Source organism: Chlorocebus sabaeus, chromosome 14 (genome assembly GCF_047675955.1).
Source record: "Chlorocebus sabaeus isolate Y175 chromosome 14, mChlSab1.0.hap1, whole genome shotgun sequence".
NCBI lineage: Eukaryota > Metazoa > Chordata > Mammalia > Primates > Cercopithecidae > Chlorocebus > Chlorocebus sabaeus.
Genome location: NC_132917.1, coordinates 95,751,646 through 95,773,372, shown reverse-complemented (window position 1 = coordinate 95,773,372; position 21,727 = coordinate 95,751,646). Strand labels below are relative to the sequence as shown.

Sequence of the window (21,727 nt, the reverse complement as noted above, 5' to 3'; positions counted from 1 at the left end):
TGTTTGTTTTTTCACTTTCTGAATGGAGACCTGTGTTTCTGACTCAAAGCAATTTTACTTGGGAGTCTGGGTATTAATTAGCCTGGCTCTACAAAGAGAGATAATGTGCGCTTGTGGTCGCCTAGATTCCCCAGTGGCTGCACTCTGGTTCACTGTCCTCTTGCCATGACAAAACAGCAAGTCCTCTTCGAGATGCTGGGTTGTGTGAGGAACCTTCCAGAATCAACCACTGACTCAGACCAGAAGCCCAACTGGGCCATGGAACCCAAACTCCCCAAGACCTTTCACCCTCAGCATCCTCTTGTCCTTAGCAAGCCATCACTGGTCATGAAAACCAATTAATTCTCAATATTGCACACAAAAATACTGTGATGAACATATGCCATGATACATAGGAACCTTCCCTCCCTTCCTCCTTTTCTTTTCTTTCTTTTGGAAAAATCCTGCAACATCCTAAAGGGAGAAGGGTAGCCAAAGATTATTTATTGGAAATAAAGAAATTAAGTTGGAGAGCTTGGGCATGGTGGCTCATGCCTGTAATCCCAACACTTTGGGAAGCTGAGGCGGGCGGATAACGAGGTCAGGAGATCGAGACCATCCTGGCTAACATGGTGAAACTCTGTCTCTACTAAAAATACAAAAAAAATTAGCCGGGCGTAGTGGCGGCACCTGTAGTCCCAGCTACTCGGGAGGCTGAGGCAGGAGAATGGCATGAACCTGGGAGGTGGAGCTTGCAGTGAGCCAAGATCGCGCCACTGCACTCCAGCCTGGGCGACTGAGTGAGACTGCATCTCAAAAAAAAAAAAAAAAAAAAAAAAAAGAAAGAAAAAAAGAAAAGAAAAGAAAAAAAGAAATTAAGTTGGAGAAGGAGGCGGGAGCTGTGTAAGTCAGCAGCCAGGGAATGGCGGAGGAGAGCAAAAGACCAGAGGCCCTGTCAGTGGGGACCGACAGCCACAATCTTCTTTTCCAAATCCCCCAGGACTTAACGGCTTGTTCACGGAGATTTCTGGAAAGAGAATGGCCCTTTAGGGGATGCACCCAATGCCAAGTATGTATGTGTTTTTAACACATAAACTGTGGGGAAAACATTCAAACCATAGCAGAGTAGAAAATGTCTCTTTCCATCCGAGGCAGAGAAGGCTGCTGCTTAACTTGTGGAACTAATCAGTTAATTGGCTGCAAGGGAGCTTCCAGTCGGCCGGCCTTCCAGAGATCCCTGGGGAGCACACCCGTCCTGCCTCCCGAGTACAACAGCACATGCCCTCGATCCTGTAGGATAGTATGCTTGTTTATCATTGCAATAAATACACACCCACGAAAAATCCAAAGGAACTTCAGTTTCCTGGAACACCAAGCAGGGCCGTACCACCTGTTGTTGGATGAGAAAGAAATCATACAGAAGAATGCCTCCGGGTGTATTTGCAAAGTTTCTAAATGCATGAAAGCAGGTCTGGAGTGATGCCTGCTGAACTTCCAGCAAAGATTTTTTTTTTTTGGCAGTAACCGAAATCAGATGGGGGTAGCCAAGGACTGAGGGAGCATTCCAGGGAACATTTACTTTTTATTTTATGCAGCTCTGTATTGTCTGAATGGTCTAGAACAGAGAGTATGAATTCTCTGATAAAGGAAAAAGCGTGTGTCCCTGGCGGCTCTAAGAATAGGCAGGGGAAGGGGGTCCCCGGGGCGGGGGTCCCAGAGGACGGACCTGACTAGGGTCACTGGCAAAGCACAGTGGTGGTCCTGGGTCTTTCCTTGGGCCCCGGCTGTTGGCCCAGTCACCTTGGAGGTGTCTCACTTGGTGGAGACCTCCAGGTGGCTTTGGGGAAGGGTTCTGTTTCCAGACCTTCTTGATGAGGTTCAAAAACTGCCTTTTCCCACACACTACGTGCACTTCAGTGCTGCATTTACCGTTTGGAAAACACTAAATGGACTGAGGCAAGATTGAGGAGCCAGCCACCCCAGAGGTGAACTCGCTGGGTGTTTTCCTTCTAGCAACAGAGCAAGCTGGGGCAGGCAGCGACGGGAGGTCGGGGTGGTGGGGAGGCAAGGGCGACCTGCAGCCCGCCGGGTGAGGCGGGAGTTTGGGTACAAGCAAAGGCCTGAAAGGGAACTGATAGGAGCCTGTTCCCCCTCCCAGCAGCCCTGGACTTGGCTTCAGGATGGTGGGGTTAGCAGAGAGAGGTTTCCACTGAGTCTGTGGATAGGGCCAGAGGCTCTCAGCAGGGCTGGAGGCCTTCCAAGAACCATATGAATGGTTTCTAATTTAATTGACTTCTAATTATAGCTGAGCCTTGGAGGGCTTCCCTGAATAACTGAGAAGGGCTGGGCCTGACGCACCTTAGTGTCAACCAGGAGCACTTATCAAAAGGCGCAATTAAAACGTTCCCAGGTAAACCCAAGCAGAGAGAAAAGAAAAACAAATAAATAGATGCACAAAGCAGAACCAAAAGTCTGTGGCCTTAGATGTATTTCATTACGTTACCAATTCTCTGAGAGGGCGAGTGGGGTCTGGGGGAGGGGAGCACAGGGCAGCCTGTGGTTTGGATCCCACTTCTTAGACTGCAGATGCAGGCAGGAGGTGGGCCACTGGGCACCGGGGGGCCAACTGCTCCCAATCGTGATCTCCTGTTTGTTTTACTTTGGGGATCTCCAATCTCCATCAGTGCCTGGCAATCCTGCTGGGGTATGAGACCAAGGAGCTGACTGAGGTAGGGCTCCAGCCTTGTGCACACTGAGCTCCCATGTTTGTGACAGTGATGGGGAGAGGGAGCACCTGTCTTAGTGTGTTTTGCACTGCTAGAACAGAATACCATGGACAGGCTGAGAACTGAAGTTTATTTGGGGTTCGGGGGCTGGGAAGTCCAAGAGCGAGTGGCTGCATCTGGTGAGAGCTTAGTTTCCATGTCATAACATGGCAGAGGGCATCACATAGTGAGAGAGTGCAAGCGGGGCCAACTCACTGTTACAACCAGCCCACTCTCGAGATAACGAACCCACTCCCGTGATGATGACATTAAGTCATTCATGAGGGCAGAGCCTCATGACCTCATCACCTCCTACTTTTCAAACCTGTTCACTGGAAATTAAGGGATTAAGTTTTTAACACATAGGCTGTGGGGAAAACGTTCAACCCAAAGCAGCGTGGAAATGTCTCCTCCCATCCGAGGCAGACAAAGCTGCTGCTTAACGTGGAACTAATCAGTTAATTGGCTAGTGATCCAGTTCAGGGGTTGTGAAGCCAGTAGCCACCCAGCAGGTTCTGTGAACACACTCTTTTGGAGTCCAGCCTCACCTGTTGGTTACCTAGTGCCTGTGGGCATTTCATGATGTGAGAGACCCCATGACCAGGTAAGTCTAGAATATCTTAAATCTGGCCCTTTATGGAAAAGGTCTGTCCACTCCTGCCTGAATTGACAGCTTCTCTTCCCCGACCTGCTCTCTCTTTCTCTGCCTTTGGACCTTCCTTTTTCAGTTCCCAGCTAGAAAGATGACACAGCTGTAATCACATCAGCTTATGACTACTGAGCTCGGCACTACCATGGCTTAATCCACACCACTACCACTTTGTTGCTCAAAGTGGGGCCCTGAACCAGCAGCATCAGCATCACCTGGGAGCTCATTAGAAATGCAAAATCTCAGCCCCGCCCAGACCTGCTGTCTGGGATCTGCTTTTCAACCAGATCCGCAGGTGGTCTGTGTGCACATTAAAGTTTGAGAAGCGCTGGTCTAGACGATCTCCTAGCAACATCTTGCTGAGGTGGGGAGAGAACGTTTAATGTTTAATTAATGTTTAATTCCTTCTGGGAGCCCAGGAAGAAAGCCTTGGCTGGATCTCTCCCTCTTTAAGTTCTGGCCTGCTTCCAAAGAACGAATGCCGTCATTAGCACCCCTTTTCACACACACACATGCTCTGCACTAGACATTGATTCCCTTAATCTTGTTTGTTAGAGTTCATTCATTTATTCATCATTTATTCAACAAAGAGCTGTGGAGCTGCTACTATGTGGCAATCTTATAGGCCCTAAGGACGGTGCCAGATAGACAGGGTCCCTGCTCTATTGGGCCTTTATCTGTCCAGGGAGCCAGACATGGAAGACATCATAATATACAAGTTTGGCCCGCTTTCCTAGCCGCCCTCCCCTAGACTCGGTCTCCTCTCTGAGCTGCCCGCCTCTTGGAATGGCCTTCACCCTTGGCGGTGTGGTTTTGGCTGTCTACACTTGTCATCATGGCTGCCTTCAGAGCACAGACAGCGCCCACTGCAGGAAGAAGGTGGCCATCCTCCCTACTAGTCACCACCATTAGGAGACGCAGAGTCACTGCCTGGGCTGGCAGACGGTCCAGCCTCCGGGACTTCCCATTCTTCCATCCAGCTGGGCCCCCCCTTGACTCTGACGGTGCCACCTCTTCCAAAAGGTTCTCCCTGAAAGGGCCACACCTCATATCTGTGGGAAGCAGCTGAGACCAGGTGGCTGTGGGAAGCCTTGGCAGGCCTGATGGTTCGGAGTTACCTTTTAAAGTCTGTAGGGCAGATGTCCCTTGTGTCTGTGGCCCCTCTCCATCCCTCCCGCGTGCTCACCTGGCCTGGCCCAGCAGGGCTCACCACGCCTGGGTTGACCACATCATGGACAGGGAGGCGAGAGGCTGTGGCCGACCCACCCAGCTCCATGGGCGTAAGCTCTTCCACGGCAGGAGGCAAAGTGCTGGCAGCTGCCTGTGTCTGGGAGGCGGCCACAGAGCTGGCTGCGGCTCCCTGCCCTCCCAGCACTACTCTGCTCCCCTGGCCTCCCACGCTGTCCTTCCTACAGGAAGACCCGAGGGGAGGCTGCTGGTGGCCTCCTCCCCACATCCGGCAGGATTGCTTGCTCCTCAGCCTCCCTGAGGGCCCCCACTTCCCATCAACCCAGACAGACCTCCCTGCCCTGCGGGGAGCCCGCAAGGTCATCATCAGAGCAGCTGAAAACACTTCCATTTGATGTGATTTACAGCTCTGAATCTTCCCTGTCTCAGCCGGTGGTGCTAATTAATACTACATTGGGAGGAGAGGGATGCATTCTCTTTCCACTTCTGCTTTAGTGGGATCTGTTTCATCGGAGCAGGAGGAAGGCAGAGAAGGTAGCCTGGCGTCCCTCCCGCCCCATGCCACACTTAGTGTTCTGCTGGCCTTGCCAGCCTGAAGTCCTCAGTGATTTCTGACCCATTGCTATTTGGCACTGGACCCCACAAATTAAATAGCCGGTCCTCTTCCCAGCCTCTCTGGCCAGGCAGGGGAGGCCCCCCGGTGCTGTGCCAGGGAACAGACACGCAGAGCACAGGCCAAACGTCTTGTCAAGACCACAGGCGCCGTCCTTCCCAAGGCTGGAGCGGAGGGTGATGCTGACACAGAAGTGACTGGCAACAGAGCACACTGGCGGGTCCCAGAGCTTCAAATGGCATCACACGGGGGTTTACAAGCAGCCACTCTTCTTTATCACTGCACTGAAAACCTTTCATTTGCAAACTCCCTGGTGAGGATTTCAGGGCTATGAGGGGCAAACTGACCTTTGGCAGCCTCTCAAAGGCGGTGGGCTGTGTCCCTGAATTCTCTCAAGCCCTAAGTCTGTCAAGGGTGTTGCCCACCCCAAACATGTGGGTGTGAGTGTGTGCATACACGTGAGTGTATGTGTATCTGCGAGCACATACGTGTGAATAGATGTGTGTGTGTGTATATGTGAGGATACGTGTATGTGTGTGTATATGTGAGTGTATGTGTGTATAAGGGTATGTGTAAGTGTGTGTATGTATGAATGGATGCATATGTAAGTGTAGGTGACTGTGTGTGTGTGAATGCGTATGTGTGTGTGTATCTGCATATGAGTATGTGTGAATATGTGTGTGTGGGTGTCTGTATGTGTGAGTATGTTTGTGTGTGTGCATATGTGTATGTTTACATGTGTGAGTATATGTGTATGCGAATGTGTGTGTGTGCATGTGTGTGTATCTGTGTATGAGTGTATGCATATGAATGTATGTGTGTGAATGTATGTGCATGTGTGTGTATCTGTGTATGAGTGTATGCATATGAATGTATGTGTGTGGATGTATGTGTGTGCATGTGTGTGTGTATCTGTGTATGAGTGTATGCATATGAATGTATGTGTGTGAATGTATGTGTGTGCATGTGTGTGTGTGTATCTGTGTATGAGTGTATGCATATGAATGCATGTGTGTGAATGTATGTGTGTGCATGTGTGTGTGTGTATCTGTGTATGAGTGTATGCATATGAATGTATGTGTGTGCATGTGTGTGTGTGTGTATCTGTGTATGAGTGTATGCATATGAATGTGTGTGTGTGAATGTATGTGTGTGTGTATGTGGCAAATCCAGACAGGCCCCATGCCCAGGAGATCTGCCTGGAGGGGCACGGATGAGGGCAAACCAAGTGGCCCTGAGCCCTGGGGTGGGGCCTTCCCAAAAGACGTGGACAGAGAGGTTGGTTTGAGTTGAAAATTTAAAATCCAAGTTCTCAACTTTGTTAATTTGAATTGAGATAATACTCAGAAAATAGATATTCTTGTGCACATAGAGTAATAAATATAATGCACGAAACACTTATTCACTTCTAGATTTTCTTTTGAAGGATCACTACTAATACAAATAAGCATGTCCAATTCTTCAGAACTCTCTGTGGATCACTGACTCTTCAGCAGAACCCACAGAGGCAGTAAGAGCATGGAAAATCAGTATTTTGGACATTATCTGTTCACATCTCATCTTTCTATTTGACTCAACTTTTTCCGTTAGTCTTTATTTTCCTACATATAAACCAGTGACAATGATGATAATTTCTGAAGTGCAGTAAACAGTCATGGCCTAAAAACATTTCTGAACACCGACATGGTTACTGTTGCTTGTCAGACTAGGCTGGGGCTTCTCGGAATGCTAATTATGTTATGAAGCAGGTGCGTGTGTGCATTTGTACACAGACAGGACTGAGGCTGACGTCCCAAAGAGCAAGAAGCTCTCTCCAGCATTTCCTGCAGCTTGTGGTGCTTGGGTGCTCTGCACTCTTGGAGAATTGCTCATGAAAATAACGTGGCTTGCAAATCTCCGTGCAGAAGTTCAGAGGGAGAGCAATTATCCTCATTCCAATGTCCCGCTGCAAAGATATGTGTTCACAATTTCATTTCTGTTTCATTGAATGCCTCAGAGCTGAAAGGATCTCGTCGAACTAACAAGCTTGGAGAAGTTTTGAAAAAAAAAAAAACCCTACTTTTTTGCCTTATCAAAATTGAGTGAAAGAATTTTCAGGGTGAAATCAGGAAAGTTATCATAACTAATGCATTGCTTTAAATTACAAAATGCAAGTTTTTCTAGGACTCTTTTTTTTTCCAGACAGAGTCTCGCTCTGTCGCCCAGGCTGGAGTGCAGTGGCACAGTCTAGGCTCACTGCAACCTCCACCTCCCGGGTTCAAGCAATTCTCTTGCCTCAGCCTCTCGAGTGGCTGGGACTATAGGTGCCTGCCACCACACCTGGCTAATTTTTTGTAATTTTAGTACTAACGGGGTTTCACCATGTTGGCCAGGCTGGTCTTGAACTCCTGACCTTGTGATCTGCCTAGCTCAGCCTCCCAAAGTGCTGGGATTACAGGTGTGAGCCACCGTGCCTGGCCACTGTAGGACTCATATAAGCATATTAACATGAAGTTTGTTGAAACATGATAGGAGCCACTCTCCAGCATTTTAATACACATGCCGCTCATCCTTCCTTTTTTTTTTTTTTTTTTTTTTTTTGAGACGGAGTCTTGCTCTGTCACTCAGGCTAGAGTGCAGTGGCATAATCTCAGGTCACTGCAACCTCCTCAACCTCCGCCTCCCAGGTTCAAGCGATTCTCCTGCCTCAGCCTCTGTAGTAGCTGGGACTACAGGCATGTGCCACCACACCTGGCTAATTTTTGTATTTTTAATAGAGATGGGGTTTCACTGTGTTGGCCAGTTTGTTCTTGAACTCCTGATTTCAAGTGTCTAGTGCAAAGTATGTGTGTGTGAAAATGGGTGCTAATGACAGATTACCAGGTGGGGAGGTCAGGAGGACTGTCCCAAGTCCCAGGAAGATGGCTAGGAGTTAGCCAGGAATCACAGCGGAAGAGTAGAGAGAAAGAGGGAACAGCATGGGTGAGGGCTGGGAGGAGGAGAACATGTCCCGTTAGGAAATGCAGTCACAGTGTATCCCCTCTAAGGCCATTGCTATACCCTCTTCTCTCAGCAATAGATGAACGAGTTATTTGCTGAACTGCATTCTGATAAAACCAAGAACTCTTTCTTGTTTGCTGCCAATGGGCTACTGTGCTGGGTCCTCCCTCAGCTCTTGTCTTCATTTCTTTGCTCTCATCAGCTCAGAGAGATTTGGAAAGCAATACTTTCAGTCCGCCCTGCCTCCCCCAGACCCAGCAATTCCTTTTGGATCTGGACTCCACTAGAGAACAGAATGTTGGCACCTTAAAATAATTGCGGTGTGATGGAGACGAGGCCTCCTGCATGAACGTGTCCCAGTGACACCGATTCTGCTTCACAACAAAAGCAAAACAAGAACGTAATCCTTAATCACTGAAAGACACGCTGCTAGAATCCCAAGCTATGTCAGCCAGACAGAAGACATCAATTTGACGGAGATGATAGCCTCTAAGTTAAGGAAGTTGAAGAAGATGAACCATCTATTGGCACTGGGATCAATAGAGTCTAAAATAGTACACAGCTGCTGCAGGCAACAACATGAAGAGGCAGTAACGATGACTGCCGTTGTTACCTGTCCCGAGGGCCTGAGAGGGCTTGCTGCTCCTCTCAGACTGGCTATCGTAGGTAACTCAGAAGGCGCCCACATGGGTGGTGGAGGCTGAGCCTCCCAGGATGGCTCGGATGGTCTGAAGGGGAAGGTGGAGGGAGGGAGGACATATGTGGGCTGGCAAAGTATGTGTGGCTCCTCCATGGCTGAGCCTGCCCACGTGCCCCCTACTCTGCAGCCCCTGCCTCCCACTCCCCACTTCAGCTGCCCCTTTGAAGCTACTGTGAGCCCAGGGAGTAGTGGGAATCTCAGCACGTGGCCATGCCTGAGTCCCAGATGGGGCAGAGGTGAGGGCAGCCAGGCTCTCTGCTCCTCCTCTGTATCAAGCATCCAGTGCCATCGTCACACAATGTGAATGTGGAGTCATGTGCAGAATAACAAAGAAACAGCTTCTGAGCAAAGACTAAGCGCAATTACAACATGTCACACCATGCGATGATGTGGGGCTGAACGGGGCGGGCTTCCAGTGGCAACAGTGCAAAATGATGAGAGCAGCGTTCTCAGAGTCTGCATGTCCCATAAGAACCTACAAGTTGATGTCCTGATTAGTGGCACAGATTTTTGTATTCTTATTGTTGATAGTTTTAAAAATAATCAGCTTTTTTGAATTGTAATTAACTTGCAATAAGCTTTACATATTTCCAGTTACAGCTGGGAGACTTTGATAACATGTATACACCCCATGTGGCTTGATACAGAGCCCATCTCTTCCAGAGCGTATCTTGTGCCCTTGATCATCAACCTGCCCCACCCTGGGCTGTCACCGGCCGTCACCATACATTTAAGCTGATTTTTGCCTGTTCTAGATCTTCATATACATGGAATCGGGCAGCTGGCTTCTTTCATTGAATGTAATACCTGTGGTGCGTTTGCATTGTGGGAATTAGGACTTTAGTCCTTTTTATTGCCGAATCGTATTCCACTGCATTCGGAAACCACCAGGTTTCTCCATTTGCCCATTCCATTTGTTTTTGCTAAGACTACATTTGCAAAATGGCTTTCAGTTGTTTTCTGGACCTGGGCAGTCTTGACCTTGCTTTTGACGTCAGTGACTCAAACATGAGGCAGGTTCCCAAAGGGGCTGCCCCTGGTTTTTGTCTGAATCTGCTCTGGCCAGAGGAGAGTCCTTGTAGCTCACAACCTTCCTGCCAGTCACCAGGCAAGGCGGAGGCACTGAGCTTCCAAACAGCTTCCCCTGAGCTGTTCCCTTTGAGGGGCTTTCTGGTGACCCTGCCTGGCCAGCTGGCAGCTGCCATGGGTAAGTTACACTCAGCTCTGAGGGTCCCCTGCACCAGCCGGGGGCATGGCCAATAGGGAAGGGTTGAAGGAGAAGGAAAACGATCTCCTTGGCCCAGAGCCACCCAGGGACTAGTTCTCAAAAAGTCACTTCCAAAAGATGGTGTGAGTGCCCTACAACAACCTGATCGCCATTGTAAATAATCCCCTCAATCCAAGCCTTCTCTCCTAGGATGTGTGTTATGCTCGCACACAGAATTGGCTCAGAGAAGTACACAGCCCATGTGTGAGGCCCTCACTGCCCCAGGGCACTTCTGCCCTAGTCCTGGCAGCCTCTTTCCAGCCTCAGTGAACGTGTATGCCCAAGGAGGCCAGTGCCCGACAGCAGGTGGGAGCTAATCAGGTCACAGCCGACAAAGCTCTGTTGCACAGAGAGGCCTGTCCACGCCACGGTTCCCTGCTGGCTGGGGAAGGCGGCTGCCTTTCAGGTGCTCCTTGTGTGATGGAAGCTGCACAGGTGCCTAAGAGAAGGTTTGTTGGGTGTCTTCTGGAGCCTGTGTTTGGGAGTGGAGCTGCAGGTGTGTGTGCTGGGGGCAGAGGCCCCATCTCTCAACCTGCTGAGGGTATTTGTGAAGGGCCAATCCTGCGCCAGGTTTGTCATTAAACCTCCCCAGCATTGCAAGGGAGGCACTCACTACTCCCCACTTAACCCGTGGAGTCAATGGCGGCTCAGAGAGGGTGAGCGACTTGCTAAGGTCACACAGACAGAGGTGGGAGAACCGAGGCACAATGCCATATCTACTCGACTTTCGACACTTCTACACAGCTTTGGGAACAGAGGTCTGGGAGCCAAGAGAAAGGTTGGCGATGGCTGGGGCTGAGAGGAGGAAGGGCTCCCAGTGAGTCAAGGGGCCCGGGCTTGGAGCCATGGACTTGGTTTCATCCTACCCTGTGGACCTGTGGCAGTTAGAAGGTTCTCGGTGAGGCCAGGTGAACCATGATGAACCATGCGGACGGCAGAGACCAGCATCCCCGTCTCCCTCCCATTCTAGAAGACATAAATGGTGCCTTCATTTTGTGAGTCTGTACTGAGTGAGGCCACGAGGCGGGCGATTCCGCCACCTGCTTCCCACACCAGACGCCTTTGAAGATGTCGGAAGCCCTGCGGTTCCAGCGCGTTCCTGTTTCCACCTCTCCTTTCACCATGAAGCCAGCTTAGCTCCCAGGCACAACCCTGGCCATCTGGACCCTGGTTCATGCCCTGAGAACTTCAGGAGGAGGTGTGCTCAGAAAACTCAACAGCAGCAACAAAAACATTTTCAGGCTCCCAGTCTTTTAAGTTTGAGTGGGTAGGATTTGTGTGTGTGTGTTTGTTTTGAACTATTTAATAGATGGATTTGCTCCCTGCTCCTAATCCTGGGATTAGACCATACCTTCGCAGCCCCTTCGCTGATGTGGAGGTAACCCGGCACAGATGGCGTTTCACCAGGCAGGTGACCCGGACGGCGCAGGGCTATAAATAACCATTAAATGTCCCTTTCAGAGTGGGCTTTTTTTTCCCTCCCTTACTTTCGAGTCCCAGCATGAAGCAAGTAACTCATAAATTTGGATCCTTCCTGTCAAACTCAGGGTCTTGTTCTACCGGTTTGAAAGAGAATTCGTTTTTTCGTCATTGTCTTTAGAAGTACAGTAACGGGAAGGCCTTGAGAAGGGCAAGCTTAGCAAAGGCACCTCCAGGTTTAGCCAGAGCACCTGAGACGGATCTGCTCCAACTCCAGTGGTCTCTGCTACACCCTGGGAGAAATGGAGGGGAGCCTTTCTGTCCCTCAGAGCTTGGGGATCAGAGTAAAACTTTTCATTTCTGGCTTACTTCATTCTTTATACAGTTAAATTTATGTATTAATGGGACACAGATTAAACTGCAATCATACCGTATTCTTCTCTCTACCCTGTGCCTTTTTTCCAAGGTGAAAGAGCTGATGTCACTACTGAAATCCTGGACAAACTTTTTGAAAATGAGATTGCTGGGGCAGGTGGTGACTAGTCCAAATGATCCAGAACCAGTGTGACATGGGGCAGTCACCACAGGCTTGGGAGGACTCACTTCTGAGCACAACAAAATGTCCAGAGTGAAGACTCCGTGTATTTTCCGTGGCCTGGTGTGTTGAGAAACAGCAGCCATCCTTTCTGAGCTCTTTCTTGGTGGCTGGTGTCTGCTCTCCAGTTTGGGGGAGATGAATCCATGGGTCTGAGCACCCCTCCTTTCTCCAGGCTACTCTGTGATGCTCCGCAGCATACCCCAGGCTGGGGCAGAGGGCTGGATGCCAGCCCGGGGCTGAGCAGAGCCTAGAATTGCTCTGAGCCTGTGACCTTGCATGCCATTTCCACCCACCTCAGTTACCTTGCTTCCAAAACAGGGAGACAGGTTTTCCTGCTCACTCATTTCTCAGAGGGTAAACTGAGGTGAATGCATGTGCAAGTGTTTGGAATGTAAAAGGCTTGATGTAGACTGTGGTTTCTCAGGAATGTACACATGCAATTGCTATCCAGCCACGTAGGAGCAAACACTCTGTTCCTGCCTCTGTTCAGCAGGAATGGTATATTCTGCTAATATACCCCGACCTCTGTTCCCAAAGCTGTGTAGAAGCGTCGAAAGTCGAGTAGATATGGCATTGTGCCTCGGCTCTCCCACCTCTGTCTGTGTGACCTTAGCAAGTCGCTCACCCTCTGTGAGCCGCCATTGACTCCACGTGTTAAGTGGGGAGTAGTGAGTGCCTCCCTTGCAATGCTGGGGAGGTTTAATGACAAGTCTGGCGCTGGATTGGCCCTTCACAAATACGCTGATAATTTAAAATAGTCTGACTATGGCTGCGGCAATGATGGCCATGGTCATGGAGCCAATGTTGTTGCCTCTAACCTCATGGGGCTGTTAATCTGGCTGTAGGTGAAGCAGGCTCTCCTGGATTGATAATGGGTTCCTTCACAAGCAGACCCGGCCCACATTCCTGCCCTCGGCAGACCTTACTAAGCCCTGTTGGGCTAAGTGCTAGGGTGGGAGATAGGGTGGGCACAGGCAGCAAAACCAGGAGAGGTCCTGGGCCCCAGTGTCTTGGCCTGGGAGGGAGAGGCTGCAGCGCCCCCACGGTGCAGAGGAGGGAGCTGCCACACAGAGCCGGTCTCAGACCTTCCTGGGGTCACAGAGTCAAGGGAGAGGGCTGAGCCAGAGAGCTGACGGCAGAGACCAAGCTTCTAATCCCAGGCCAGGAGCTGTAGTCCCTGCCACCTGCAGGTCCCAGAGGAATTGATGCCGGGGAGGTGCTTTGAGCCCTTTGACATGAGCAGAAGGCCGAGGGTGTCCCTGCTTGGATGTTTCCCGTGGTGCAAAGGGCAAGGTTTCCATGATCACCATATTATTTATACCAGTCTGGTGATTTTAAAAAGTTGCTCCCTGCTGTCTGGCTTGCATTGTACGGTCTGGTGCTTTCTGCCCTTGAATGTGCAAAGGAGTTGTGACTATGCATATCGGCGCTGCCTGTCCATGAGACAGCTCAGGAAGCTCGATCCTGTGTGGGGAGCAACAGCTATAAGGCACTCAGCCAAGCCCAGCTTGGGTGGGGGCGAGCTCCCCATCCTGGGGCATTGTATATTCCAGGGGCCAATGGGATGCTATGCCACTAAGTCCAAGCATGTAATCTTTAAAGACATCTTTTATTAGGTGTTTCATTATGCATTTCACTACTCCAGCAGTTCCAAGGCCATTTATTTATTTATCCCCATGCCAAGAGCCCCCAAGCAATGCCAAGGCATTTGGAACTAGAGTATGCTAGTACTAAAATAAAATGAAAACCTATTTTAAAGCCTTGAGACTTATTAATTTATTAAATTACTAAAAGGGACAATGTCTCTGGGTCTTAACAGGAGCCAACAGAGGACTGGACAGGATGGATAAGCTGGGCTTGTTGGCACTGCCAGCATTTTAAATGCCAGTCACCAAGAACGCCAGGAAAAAGGACTGGAAATGAATGGAAAATAAAAATGCAGCTAACTTCCTAAAAATTTGAGATCTATTTATTTCTAAATGCCGTGGATCCCAAATGGATAAAGAAAGTATGGCACATGCACACAATGGAGTATTACTCAGCCTTAAAAAGGGAAGACTTTCTGACACATGCTACAGTATGCGTGAACCTTGAGGACATTTTGCTAAGTAAGATAAGCTAGTCATGAAAGGATAAATATCATGTCATCCCACTTGTATGAGGTCCCCAGGGTAGTCAGATTCACAGAGACGGAAAGTAGAATGCGGGTTGCCAGGGGCACATGTTACTTTATCATGAAGATGCCTATTCTATCCTATGCTTCCATCTGACTCTTCCTCAAAGTAAAAGACAGTTCAAGCAAACTAATGACTCGATTGCATTTTCTCACTCCATTCTCTGTAGTAGTACTGGCAGCGTTAGTCCTCAGACATGAAGGAATCTGACATTTGGGAGGGCTGCCAAGTTTCTGGTGACTCCGAGGACACACCAGCCCCTTCTCCTGGCAGTCCTCCACACCCTGTGAGATGTGCTCAGAGTGTGTCCCAGCAGCTGTGAGGAGCTGTCAGGTACAAAATGCACCAGGGCATGACTGGGTATCCTCAGCCTCCCCTGACTTTATCACAGGCTCTTCAGATACACCCCAAACTCATGTCAATACCTACAGGTGACAGTGATGGGAGTAGCACCTGGGACAACACACACCTGAATGTGTTCAGCATCACCCTGTGCCTGCACACCATGGGACTTGGTAAGGACTTGCAGAGCTGAATTATGCACAAAGACAACCCCTTGGGAACTGGTGTCAGGAATATTGGCAGCACCAAACAATTCTTAAAAAGTTGGCTCTCTGGCCAAACATATATTTTACATACTAAAAAGTGGAGTTGTAGTAGTCCATTCTCCCATTCTTACACTGCTATAAAGACTGGGTAATCTATAAAGAAAGAAGGTTTAATTGACAAACAGTTCCACATGGCTGGCAGGCCTCAGGAAACTTACAATCATAGCAGAAGGCAAAGGGGAAGAAAAACACATCTTACATGGTGGCGAGAGAGAGAGTGAAGTGGGAAGTGCCAGATACATATCAAACAACCAGATCTCATGAGAACTCACTCACTATCATGAGAACATCATGGGGAAACTGCCATGATCCAATCATCTCCCACCAGGTTTCTCCCTCGACATGTGGGAATTACAATTTGAGATGAGATTTGGGTGGGGACACAGAGCCAAACCTTATCATTCCACCCCTGGTCCCTCCCAAATCTCGTTTTTTTGTTTGTTTGTTTTTTTGTTTTTTTTCACATTTCAAAACTAATCATGCCTTCCCAACAGTTTCCCAAAGTCTTAACTGACTCCAGCATTAACCCAAAAGTCCAAAGTCTCATCTGAGATAAGGCAAATCCCTTCTGCCTATGAGCCTGTGAAATCAAAAGTAAGTTAGTTACTTCCAAGATACTATGGAGGTACAGCCATTGAGTCTTCATTCCAAATGGGAAAAATTGGCCAAAACAAAGGGGCCATAGGACCCATGAAAAAGTCTGAAATCTGGCTGGGCAGTCATTAAATCTTAAAGCTCCAAAATCTTCCTTGACTCCATGTCTTACATACAGGGCATGCTGATGCAAGGGGTGGGCTCCCATGGCCTTGGACAGCTCTGCCTCTGTGGCTCTGCAGGGTACAGCTCCTGTAGCTGCTTTCATGGGCTGGCATTAAGTGCCTGTGGATTTTCAAGCTGTCAGTTGATCTACCATCCTTGGGTCTAGAAAATGGTGGTGCTCTTCTCAAAGCTCCACTAGGCAGTGCCCCAGTGAGGACTCTGGGTGGAGTCCTCTTACTTTCTGCATTGCCCTAGTAGAGGTTCTCCAGGAGGGCTTCACCCCTGCAGCAGACTTCTGCCTGGACAACCAGGCATTTTCATACATACTCTGAAATCTAAGTGGAGGCTCCCAAAGCTCAACTCCTGTCTTCTGCACCCCTGCAGTCCCAACACCAAGTGGAAGTTGCCAAGGCTTGGGGCTTGCACCCTCTGAAGCAATGGCCTGAGCTGTACCTTGGCCCCTTTTAGCTGCAGCTGGAGCTGGAGTGGCTGGGAATGCAGGACACCAAATCCTGGGGCTGCATAGGGCCTATGAAACCATTTTTCCCTTCCAGGCCTCCGGGTCTGTGGTGGGAGGGGCTGCTGTGAAGATCTCTGACATGCCTTGGAGACATTTCCTCCATTGTCTTGACTATTAACATTCAGCTCCTTGTTACCTATGCAAATTTCTGCAGCCAGCTTGAATTCCTCCCTAGAAAATGGGTTTTACTTTTCTACCATATGGTTAGGCTGCAAATTTTCCAAACTTTTATGCTCTGCTTCCTTTTTAAACATAAGTTCCAATTTCAAACCATCTTTTTGTGAATGCACATGACTGAATGCTTTCAGAAAAAACCAGGTCGCATCTTGAATGCTTTGCTATAGAAATTTCTTCTGCCAGATGCCCTAAATCATCACACTCAATTTCAAAGTTCCACAGATCTCTAGAGCAGGGGCAAAATGCCACCAGTCTCTTTGCTAAAGCATAGCAAGAGTGACCTTTGTTTCAGTTCCCAATAAGTCCCTCATCTCCATCTGAGACCACCTAAGCCTGGACTTCATTGTCTATATCACTATTGGCATTTTGGTCAAAATCATTCAACAAGTCTGTAGGAAGTTCCAAACGTTCCCATATCTTCCTGTCTTCTTCTGAGCTTTCCAAACTGTTTCAACCTCTGTTATTCAGTTCCAAAGTTGCTTCCACATTTTCAGGTTGTCTTTATAGCAGTACCCCACTCTGCCAGTACCAATTCTCTGTATTAGTCCGTTCTCACACTGCTATAATGATACTACCTGAGACTGGGTAATTTATAAAGAAAGGAGATTTAATTGACTCACAGTTCTGAATGGCTGGGAGGCCTTGAGAAACTCAGAATCATGGCAGAAGGCAAAGCGGAAGCAAGGCATGTATTACATGGTGGCAGGAGAGAGAGAGAGTGTGAAGTGGGGAGTGCCAGACACTTACCAAATAACCAAATATCATGAGACCTAACTCAATATATCATGAGAACAGCATGGGGAAAACCTCTCTCAATATCATGAGAACAGCATGGGGAAAACTGCTCCCATGATCCAACCAGCTCCCACTAGGTCTCTCCCTGGACATGTGGGGATTACAGTTTGAGATGAGATTTGGCTGGGGAAACAGAGACAAATCATCATACACTAAAAAGTAGAGTTGGCCGGGCATGGTGGCTCATGCCTATAATCCCAGCACTTTGGGATTCTGAGGCAGGATGATCACTTGAGGCCAGGAGTTCAAGACCAGTCTGGACAAGATAGTGAGACCCCCCATCACTAAAAAACTAAAAAAATTAGTTAAAAACACATATGTTTTTAGACAAAGTCTCACTCTGTCACCCAGGCTGGAGTGCAGTGGTATAATCATGGCTTCACTGCAGTCTCGACCTCCAGAGCTCAAGTGATTCTCTCATCTCAGCCTCCTGAGTAGTTGAATCTACAGGCTTGCAACGCCATGTCTGGTTAATTTTTTTTGTAGTTTTTTGTAGAGATGGAGTTTCCCCATGTTGCCCTTGCTGGGATTGTACTCGTGGGCTCAAGTGTTCCACCTGCCTTGCCCTCCCAAAGTGCTAGGATTAGAGGTGTGAGCCACCAAGCCTGGCTAACATTGGCTATTTTTAATAAAAGCAATAATGCAAGTATTAATTATTCTAAAGAGAAAAGCAATGCATTAATATTCACATGCATGATATTTGATAATTTTGCTTTTCAGTTAGTGGGAAGATACAGCTTGGGCATCTTGTGCTGACAAACAGCTGTGTTTGGCCTGAGCCTGCAGTTGGCTCTGAATGATGTTGCCTACTGCATCCCACAACTCTATGGGGACATCCACTTCCTGCTGCCATCGAGTCTTAGAAAACACCCTCCAAACCAGTGCATGACTTGCAATTAATTGCATCATAAAATCTTTTTTTTTTTCCCTAAAAATGTGATGAGATTTCTCCCTCTTGCTCATAAAACATAATCATTTGAGGTGGGAGGATTGGTTTGGGGCTACAGGAACTAATCACCCAACCAGAGGGGCCACTGAACCCCGGTCCTGTGTGCCATATGGAACGTGCACATCCTTATTTCTTCTCAAACTCCACAGAGAAAGAGTGACTCAGTTACGATGATGATGTATGTAGCCAGTGATTTATCATGGGCTAGGTCTTCATGGTGCCTTAGAAGCAGATGTGACTGGAAAATAACCTCCGAGTAATATGTCCCTTCCAAATCAAAGATTCTATGATCTCATGGAGGCCAATGCCCTCATTTCCTGAGGTTTTTGAAGTAACAAATGTATTTGGGAGTAGGGGGAACTGTGGAGATTGGGTGAAGCAAACTGGACAAATCAATTGTCAGACGGTTTATTCATTGAGTGCGGCCTGGACATGGTGCCATGGGGAGGGGCACTTATGACCCCAGGAGGGGCCTGCTGGCTGAAGAGTGAATGCAGCACATGAAGGGACATATTCAGCCCTACAAGGCAGAACAGATGACAGCCATCTAAGATGTCATGTCTTTTTTCTCTTTCTTTCCCTTCCTCCCTTCCTCTCTCTTCCTTCCTTCCTTCCTTTTCTTCTTTCTTTCTCTTTCTTTTTTCTTCCTTCCTTCCTTCCTTCTTTCCTTCCTTCCTTCCTTCCTTCCTTTCTTCCTTCCTTCCTTCTCTCTCCCTCCCTCCCTCCCTCCCTCCCTCCCTCCCTCCCTCCCTCCCTCCCTTCCTTCCTTCCTTCCTTCCTTCCTTCCTTCCTTCCTTCCTTTCTCTCTCTCTCTCTCTCTCTCTCTCTTTTCTTTTTTTTGACATGGGGTTCTCAATCAAGCATAGCTCACTGCAGCCTCAAACTTTTGGGCTCGAATGATCCTCCCGCCTCAGCCTGGAGAGTAGCTGGGACTACAGGTGCATGCCACTGCCTGTAGCTAATTTAGATGTGATGTCTTTATGTAGAGCATGTTGTATCTCTGTTTACAGGGCTGATGGTGTTTAACAGCACTTGAGCCAGCCAGGGCCAGATCAACCAGGAAGCACAAGAGATTGTTTATTCGTTCATATTCTGACATGATGTGGCTGAAAGCTGGACAGTGTGTGACTTCATTCTGAACACCACAAGGCTCCAAGTCTGCATTCTGGATGTAACACACAGCCATGTGCTTTCCCCTCTGCTCTGCTGGAGCTGCCATCAGCCTTCATCCCTGCCCTTGCTCCCTTTATGAGTCCAGTTCTCCAGGAATCAGACCTTGGGTTGGAGATGTAAGTGCAAGACATTTATCAGAAACTTTGGAATCAACACTGTTGGCAGAAGGGGCAATACATTCTCAGCACAAGGATGGCCCTACAGAGCTGTCCTGAACTGGAGCAAGGGGCCCAGGCCTTCACACATCCACATTAACCAGGTCTCCAGGAAGGGGTGTGACCTTGCATGATGCAGGCTTCTTCAACCAAGGGTAGCTGCCAGGTGGGGGACTCAGCTGCAGCCTTTGTCTGCTGTCCATTGTGCAGCATCTGGGACACTGATGCTTCTGTATTGAAGGGGCCACTTGCGAGCCAGGCCTCTCATAATCCAGTTATTTTTTGCACTTGCTCACCAGGCTGATAACTACCTGCCCTGGGGGTTTCTCAGCATCCCGAGAGGATTCTATGTAACTTGAAGCCTTTTTTCAGAAACCCATCTTTCCCCTTCTCCTGGTTATATGAGCTCAGTTCCCCCTGTAGCAGCTGTGTCTTAGAGGGTCTTAATATCGGTCTTCTGCATTTGTCCAGGCCAATGCCATGTAATTCCAATGACCACACTACTGTACAGGTACTGAAGAAACTCTGAACTTAGCAAATGGTCACAAAGAACTGAACCATCAATTATTTCTGTTAGCTGGGCAGCATTGTGTCCAAGGTCATACGGGAATTCGACCAGAAAGGCCAGGATGGCTTATGTGATTATTGTACTAGCAGGTAGTGAACTCCAGGAAAATTGAAATGAATTTAATATAAAGCACAACTTGACAGGAGGGGCTTATTCTTGTCAAAATTTAAATGTGTGTTTAAATTTATTGTTCCAAATCCTATATGCAATCCTGTATAGATATTGGCACAGGTATCAAGGTGATATGGTTTACAGGGAAGGGCACTGGATCAGGATGGGGCCTTGGGTAAGACACTTCACTAAAGCCTGCAGTTTCTTTAACTGTAAAATGAGGGTCTTATACTAGATCATTCTAAAGGTTCTTCCATTTTTGCTAATCCATGAGGTTCTCTTAGATCTATGATATGCAGTGAAAGCTCTTGGCAAACTGTATCAGAACGAATGCCTGTGTTATGGACTATCTTCTCAAATCACAGTTATATTTCAATTAATTCGGCAGACATTATGATCTTCACAAAGTCTCTTGACGTACCGAATGGTGTACAATGATGAGTAGGATATAGACTTGCCCTTGACACTCTTACAGTCTAATAAGAGGGCTTAGATCCTAGACAAAGGACCATGCAGGCAGGACCAAGAATATTTTCACAAAGAAGCAAAAGCATGGTTTTTTCTTCTCTTGTTACTGCTTTGTTTTTTCATTTGTTTGTTTGATGGAAGGTCAAAAGGGAGAAATCACATTGCTAGTTAGGCACATTGAAGAAAGTTTCATTGGTGAAATGGTGGCATTTGGTATCATCGCAAGGACCTGAAAGAGGGGAGAGAATTTCAAGTATGAGCACCATGCGTGGAGGGGCCAAAGTCGGGAGGTGCAGGTCCTGGGGCAGCTTGTTTGTTGATTTGGTTGAAACAATGGGTTAATGTGAAGGGGATTGGGAGATTGGGTAGAAGGTAGTTTGGTGACTAATTACAAAATACCTTAAATATCAGGATTTTGTTTCCTTTAAGTACACAAGATAGGAGAGGGGGATTTCTGAGTAATGAGGACATGATGAAATTGTTTAAATACTCTGTTATGCAGATTAGGAAGGTTCAATTGATCTAACTTTAATTCACTGCTTCTCTCTTCTACAGCCTCCAATACATTGTTAAGCCCTTCTGGTGAATTTTTCATTTCAGATATACTTTTCACTTCTAGGATTTCCTTTTTAAAAAATACTCTCACTTGCCCTGCTGAGATTCTCCATCTATTCACTGATTAAATCCAACTTCTTCTTTAAATCCTTGAACATATTAATATGAGTTGTTCTAAAGTCTTAGTTAATTCCAACATCTGGATTATCCTGGGCTCTGTTTCTATTGAATTCATTATTTTTGGATTATGGGTCATATTTTCCTACTTCTTCATATGTGTGGTAACGTTTTATCATATGCCAGACATCGTAATGATATGTGGAATCTACTTTAAATAGCACTGAGTTTTACTCTGGGCAAGTGTCAAATTACTGGAAGATCCTCCTGAACCTGTCAGGCTTGACTTTTTTCTTTATTAGGGTTGGTCTATTTATGGTTTTGCTTTTAGTTCCAAGGCATTATCCTTATTCCTGAGGTATAGACTTTCTGAGGTCTTTTTTTAAAAATTTTTTAATTTTTGTGTGTATGTAGTAGGTGTATATATTTATGGGGTATGTG

At 47.8% G+C, this 21,727-nt stretch overlaps 1 protein-coding gene across 2 annotated transcripts in view; it reads right to left on the bottom strand.

The window, feature by feature from the left end:
* Positions 1-21,727, bottom strand: part of EDAR (ectodysplasin A receptor) — a 95,717-nt gene that overhangs the window by 39,382 nt on the left and 34,608 nt on the right. The window lies entirely within an intron of this gene.